Raw genomic sequence first — 7,892 nt, forward strand, 5'->3', positions numbered from 1 at the left:
TCACTGACTTGCTAAAGTTTATAGTGTGCTGACTAGTGAGAGAGGCTACAGCAGAACTTCCTCGCTGACTAGCTAAAGTTTATAGTGTGCTGACTAGTGATAGAGGCTGCACCAGAACTTCCTCACTGACTAGCTAAAGTTTATAGTGTGCTGACTAGTGATAGAGGCTACACCAGAACTTCCTCACTGACTAGCTAAAGTTTATAGTGTGCTGGCCACTGATAGAGGCTACAACAGAACCTCCTCACTGACTTGCTAAATTTTATAGTGTGCTGACTAGTGATAGAGGCTACACCAGAACTTCCTCACTGACTAGCTAAAGTGAATCGTGTGCTGACTAGTGATAGAGGCTACAACAGAACTCCCTAACTGACTAGCTAAAGTTTATAGTGTGCTGACTAGTGATAGAGGCTACACCAGAACTTCCTCACTGACTAGCTAAAGTTAATCGTGTGCTGGCCACTGATAGAGGCTACAACAGAACCTCCTCACTGACTTGCTAAAGTTTATAGTGTGCTGACTAGTGATAGAGGCTACGCCAGAACTTCCTCACTGACTAGCTAAAGTTGATTGTGTGCTGACTAGTGATAGAGGCTACACCAGAACTTCCTCACTGACTAGCTAAAGTTGATCGTGTGCTGACTATTGATAGAGGCTACAACAGAACTTCCTCACTGACTAACTAAAGTTCATTGTGTGCTGACTAGTGATAGAGGCTACACCAGAACTTCCTTGCTGACTAGCTAAAGTTAATCATGTGCTGACTATTGATAGAGGCTACACCAGAACTTCATCACTGACTAGCTAAAGTTAATTGTGTGCTGACTTTTGATAGAGGCTACAACAGAACTTCATCACTGACTAGCTAAAGTTAATAGTGTGCTGACTTTTGATAGAGGCTATAACAGAACTTCCTCACTGACTAGCTGAAGTTCATCGTGTGCTGACTATTGATAGAGGTTATAACAAAACTTTCTCAATGACTAGCTAAAGTGAATCGTGTGCTGACTAGTGATAGAGGCTACAACAGAACTTCCTCACTGACTAGCTAAAGTTTATAGTGTGCTGACTAGTGATAGAGGCTTCAACAGAACTTCCTCACTGACTAGCTAAAGGTCATCGTGTGCTGACTATTGATAGAGGCTACAACAGAACTTCCTCACTGACTAGCTAAAGTTCATCGTGTGCTGTCTAGTGATAGAGGCTACAACAGAACTTCCTAACTGACTTGCTAAAGTTTATAGTGGGCTGACTAGTGATAGAGGCTTCAACAGAACTTCCTTACTGACTAGCTAAAGTTAATCGTGTGCTGACAACTGATAGAGTCTACAACCTCACTGACTAGCTAAAGTTCATCGGGTGCTGACTAGTGATAGAGGCTACAACAGAACTTACTAACTGACTTGCTAAAGTTTATAGTGTGCTGACTAGTGATAGAGGCTTAAACAGAACTTCCTCACTGACTAGCTAAATTTAATCGTGTGCTGACAACTGATAGAGTCTACAACCTCACTGACTAGCTAAAGTTCATCGTGTGCTGCCTAGTGATAGAGGCTACAACAGAACTTACTAACTGACTTGCTAAAGTTTATAGTGTGCTGACTAGGGATAGAGGCTACAACAGAACTTCATCAGTGACTAGCTAAAGTTCATTGTGTGCTGACAAGTGATAGAGGCTACAACAGAACTTCATCAGTGACTAGCTTAAGTTCATTGTGTGCTGACAAGTGATAGAGGCTACAACAGAACTTCCTCTCTGACTAGCTAAAGTTAATCGTGTGCTGACAACTGATAGAGGCTACAACAGAACTTCATCACTGACTAGCTAAAGTTAATCGTGTGCTGACTACTGATAGAGGCTACAACAGAACCTCCTCACTGACTAGCTAAAGTTAATAGTGTGCTGACTATTGATAGAGGCTACACCAGAACTTCATCACTGACTAGCTAAAGTTTATAGTGTGCGGACTATTGATAGAGGCTACACCAGAACTTCATCACTGACTAGCTAAAGTTTATAGTGTGCGGACTATTGATAGAGGCTACACCAGAACTTCCTCACTGACTTGCTAAAGTTAATCGTGTGCTGACAACTGATAGAGGCTACAACCTCACTGACTAGCTAAAGTTCATCGGGTGCTGACTAGTGATAGAGGCTACAACAGATCTTCCTCACTGACTAGCTAAAGTTTATAGTGTGCTGACTACTGATAGAGGCTACAACCTCACTGACTAGCTAAAGTTCATCGTGTGCTGACTAGTGATAGAGGCTACAACAGAACTTCCTAACTGACTTGCTAAAGTTTATAGTGTGCTGACTAGTGATAGAGGCTTCAACAGAACAACCTCACTGACTAGCTAAAGTTCATCGGGTGCTGACTAGTGATAGAGGCTACAACAGAACTTCCTTGCTGACTAGCTAAAGTTAATCGTGTGCTGACAACTGATAGAGGCTACAACCTCACTGACTAGCTAAAGTTCATCGTGTGCTGCCTAGTGATAGAGGCTACAACAGAACTTCCTTGCTGACTAGCTAAAGTTAATCGTGTGCTGACTAGTGATAGAGGCTACAACAGAACTTCCTCGCTGACTAGCTAAAGTTAATCGTGTGCTGACTACTGATAGAGGCTACAACAGAACTTCATCACTGACTAGCTAAAGTTAATTGTGTGCTGACTTTTGATAGAGGCTACAACAGAACTTCATCACTGACTAGCTAAAGTTTATAGTGTGCTGACTTTTGATAGAGGCTATAACAGAACTTCCTCGCTGACTAGCTAAAGTTGATCGTGTGCTGACTATTGATAGAGGCTACAACAGAACTTCCTTGCTGACTAGCTAAAGTTAATCGTGTGCTGCCTAGTGATAGAGGCTACAACAGAACTTCCTCACTGACTAGCCTAAAGTTTATAGTGTGCTGACTAGTGATAGAGGCTACAACAGGTCTTCCTCACTGACTAGCTAAAGTTAATCGTGTGCTGCCTAGTGATAGAGGCTACAACAGAACTTCCTTGCTGACTAGCTAAAGTTAATCGTGTGCTGACAACTGATAGAGGCTACAACCTCACTGACTAGCTAAAGTTCATCGTGTGCTGACTATTAATAGTTTATAGTGTGCTGACTAGTGATAGAGGCTTCAACAGAACTTCCTCACTGACTAGCTAAAGTTCATCGTGTGCTGCCTAGTGATAGAGGCTACAACAGAACTTCCTTGCTGACTAGCTAAAGTTAATCGTGGGCTGACTAGTGATAGAGGCTACAACAGGACTTCATCACTGACTAGCTAAAGTTAATCACGTGTTAACTTTTGATAGAGGCTACAACAGAACTTCATCACTGACTAGCTAAAGTTTATAGTGTGCTGACTTTTGATAGAGGCTATAGCAGAACTTCCTCGCTGACTAGCTAAAGTTGATAGTGTGCTGACTATTGATAGAGGCTACACCAGAACTTCCTCCCTGACTAGATAACGTGAATCGTGTGCTGCCAAGTGATAGAGGCTACAACAGAACTTCATCAAGTTAATTGTGTGCTGACTTTTGATAGAGGCTACAACAGAACTTCCTCACTGAATAGCTAAAGTTAATCGTGTGCTGACTAGTGTTAGAGGCTCCAACAGAACTTCATCACTGACTAGCTAAAGTTTATAGTGTGCTGACTTTTGATAGAGGCTATAGCAGAACTTCCTCGCTGACTAGCTAAAGTTGATAGTGTGCTGACTATTGATAGAGGCTACACCAGAACTTCCTCACTGACTTGCTAAAGTTTATAGTGTGCTGACTAGTGATAGAGGCTACAACAGAACTTCCTCACTGACTAGCTAAAGTGAATCGTGTGCTGACAAGTGATAGAGGCTACAACAGAACTTCCTCACTGAATAGCTAAAGTTAATCGTGTGCTGACTAGTGTTAGAGGCTCCAACAGAACTTCATCACTGACTAGCTAAAGTTAATCGTGTGCTGCTCACTACTGATAGAGGCTACATCAGAACTTTATCACTGACTAGCTAAAGTTAATTGTGTGCTGACTATTGGTAGAGGCTACAACAAAACTTCATCGCTGACTAGCTGAAGTTAATCGTGTGCTGACTATTGATAGAGGCTACAACAGAACTTCCTTGCTGACTAGCTAAAGTTAATCGTGTGCTGCCTAGTGATAGAGGCTACAACAGAACTTCCTTGCTGACTAGCTAAAGTTAATCGTGTGCTGCCTAGTGATAGAGGCTACAACAGAACTTCCTCACTGACTAGCTAAAGCTTATAGTGTGCTGACTTTTGATAGAGGCTATAACAGAACTTCCTCGCTGACTAGCTAAAGTTAATCGTGTGACTTTTGAAGGTTGTTTTGACTGATGAATTACATGTTGACTGTGTAAGGAGTTGCCAACGCTACAACAGAACTTCCTCACTGACTAGCCTAAAGTTTATAGTGTGCTGACTAGTAGAGGCTACACCAGAACTTCCTCACTGACTTGCTAAAGTTAATCGTGTGCTGACAACTGATAGAGGCTACAACCTCAATGACTAGCTAAAGTTTATAGTGTGCTGACTTTTGATAGAGGCTACAACAGGACTTCCTCACTGACTAGCTAAAGTTAATCGTGTGCTGATCACTACTGATAGAGGCTACATCAGAACTTCATCACTGACTAGCTAAAGTTAATTGTGTGCTGACTATTGATAGAGGCTACAACAAAACTTCATCGCTGACTAGCTGAAGTTAATCGTGTGCTGACTATTGATAGAGGCTACAACAAAACTTCATCACTGACTAGCTAAAGTTAATCACGTGTTAACTTTTGATAGAGGCTACAACAGAACTTCCTCACTGACTAGCTAAAGTTCATCGTGTGCTGACTATTAATAGTTTATAGTGTGCTGACTAGTGATAGAGGCTACAACAGAACTTCATCACTGACTAGCTAAAGTTTATAGTGTGCTGACTAGTGATAGAGGCTACAACAGGACTTCCTCACTGACTAGCTAAAGTTTATAGTGTGTTGACTATTGATAGAGGCTACAACAGAACTTCCTCGCTGACTAGCTAAAGTTAATAGTGTGACTTTTGAAGGTTGTTTTGACTGATGAATTACATGTTGACTGTGTAAGGAGTTGCCAACTTAATTTCATGAGTGATTGACCAAACTTTACCAGCTGTTGATTTTTGATGAATGCTTCAAAGTCACATCATCAGTGACAAACCATTGTTTACCAGCTGTTTACTTTTGATGGACGCTTCAACGTCACATCATCAGTGACAAACCATTGTTTACAAGCTGTTCACTTTTGATGGATGCTTCAACGTCACATCATCAGTGACAAACCATTGTTTACCAGCTGTTTACTTTTGATGGACGCTTCAACGTCACATCATCAGTGACAAACCATTGTTTACAAGCTGTTTACTTTTGATGGATGCTTCAATGTCACATCATCAGTGACAAACCTTGCCCAATGTTCAGCAGCTACTGACTATTGATGGTAGCTCCAATCAATTTCATCAGTTTAAAGTTAACCACATGCTGACTGTTGAAGGAGGACCAACTTCATAACCAAAGTTTACAAGCTGTAGACAGCATTGTTACACACAATAGTAGACCTGTTGCCTGAAATTATGATGTAAGGTTTGCAGGTCAATATTTCACATTTTCTTATTCCGAAGTGGTTTCCTTGCTTTCTGTTACAGATCAGATACATATTTACCCATATATGAGTTTGTCCCACCCAATTCTACTCTTGTAGTATGTCTGCACTTGTTCACTTTGACCAAGAACGTCAGTTAGCAACAAAACAGGATCAGTTTTGGGTTTTATAGTTAAATATTGACATTGACATTTTGTTTATTTTCCAGTGGCTTTCTCATACAAGATATGTATAATTGATAATAATTACACATATAAGTACTTTCTAACTTTCCTAATATACTCTCATATGTTGTATAGCACGATATTTCTTAGGGGATGATATTTTCGCAGTTTCACGGGTCAATTACGTGATTGCAAAAATATGATCCGCAGACACTTTATATGCCGAGTGTCCCATCTCTATCGCAAACTTTAATCTGTAAATTGAATTTTCAAATTCTAGTTAAATTTAAGCCAGCATAAATAACCTGTTCTACAGTACGATATTGTGAAGAATTGCCATGTCCATATCTATGTAACTAAAAGTGCTACACGTATAATAATTGCATCAACGATGCAGCTATGTTCGTTCTACTTAAGGCATGCTGCAGATGCTGAATTTACATCAGGAAGAAACAAAATATTTATCATATCTTGGTAGCTATATAAATGCTGCATGGATAGCACTTGAAGTTAGAAATCCACCATTATTCAACTGTAACTGATGGAGTTATGGCCCTTAAAAAAATGCATCTGAAGGATTTTAAGCATGATTTGCTGCCGTTTGTTACTCTTGTTTTAAATTAATGTAGTGAACTAAATATGTGCGTAATCCTTTAGTGGCATTATAATACTATTCATGTTTGTAAAATTAATATTTACATTTACTTTGAATGATTCCTGAAGTAATACAGCAATATTAATTGTAGCACTACATACAGGCACACTTGTATAGTGTGCTACATCATTACCCCGCCATCTTATCCAGACTAGTCTATAGAGTTTGATGGCAGCACCTTCCTGTTATATTTGCTGCTAAAAATCTTGTGTATACATTTATTTTGTTAATTATACACAAGTCTATGTAATGTTGATACAGTTATTGATATGACTCACTGCCTATCTTACATTGTCCTTGTTATAACAGGTGCAGTGTGCATCATCGTTTACTACTGTTGAATTTGCAATAAACAAAAAAACTGTCTTTAACTTGTCCGCATCTTTTCTCCCAACAAAAAATGTAATAATACAACGAGAAGAAAATAGCTTTAAACTTGGAGCAAGCATTTAAAGCAAATTCTGTACTGAAAACGTTACCTTCTGAGAGGTTTATTTTGAATCATGACTAGATTATGTGTCAAGTACTTCTTCCAGTCTTACCAAAGATTTTCTAAACACTAACTTCTTAACTACCTGTTATATGAAATTTTAATACCTTGAATGTAGCTCTGCCTCAAAATACAAATTTTAATTTACCACAGTTTTAAAGTCTTAAGTTTATTGTACCAAAGCGTCAAAAGTGTAAATCTATTGTGTTAATTTATCGCAGCTTTAAAGTCTTCGGTTATTAAACACTCCTTTTGTTGCAACCCAGTTTTTTTCCAGTGTGACATCAAGTATAGCATATCAGTCGTATCTCCACCATGCACAACAGTCCATAAAACAGCATATGGTCCACCATACAGTTCACACAGAAGTTAGTTCAGCCAAAGACTGTTTGACGACTACACGGTTCATCAGGCATACAAATAAAAACTTGCCACATAATCAACAATCCAGACAATACTGGAAGTACCCTCAATCTTATACAACTGAAAACAACACTGGCCTACAAAATGCTTGGCCCCCACCCATCAGCCCCTGGGGGTCAGTCAGGGCTGATATGTGCATACCATCAAACTGATGCTGCTCAAACAGAACGTCATGACCACATATATCAATACAAAGTTCACAAACAAACTAAATTATGTGTGCCCAGATCATCTTGACCACAGAGCAAAGATCACAAAGAACCCAACATATGAAATCCCACATAGAACATAATTACTATACAGGCCCATACAAAATAAACAGTAAAATACTAAACACATAATCAGTCTTGGACACATATATTTGTATAAGTACATCTTCCGTCCGAACACCAATACAAGATCACAAAGGCAATAAAACTCAACCAGTAACAGTTAGGACACTGACCAGCCATGTGACTACAATTCTACAACTGTAGCACAGCCGTTTTCTGTGAGTCTTTCCTATTTCCGGGACGCAA

The 7,892-nt window shown here is 39.6% G+C and overlaps 1 long non-coding RNA gene across 1 annotated transcript; it reads left to right on the plus strand.

The window, feature by feature from the left end:
- Positions 1-981: 981 nt before the first annotated feature.
- Positions 982-7,098, plus strand: LOC110466760. The gene is made up of 2 exons (XR_002464773.1): positions 982-1,115; positions 4,867-7,098. It is a non-coding gene; the product is annotated as an uncharacterized LOC110466760 (long non-coding RNA).
- Positions 7,099-7,892: the final 794 nt, after the last annotated feature.

This window comes from Mizuhopecten yessoensis, unplaced genomic scaffold, assembly GCF_002113885.1.
Source record: "Mizuhopecten yessoensis strain PY_sf001 unplaced genomic scaffold, ASM211388v2 scaffold1689, whole genome shotgun sequence".
Taxonomy (NCBI): domain Eukaryota; kingdom Metazoa; phylum Mollusca; class Bivalvia; order Pectinida; family Pectinidae; genus Mizuhopecten; species Mizuhopecten yessoensis.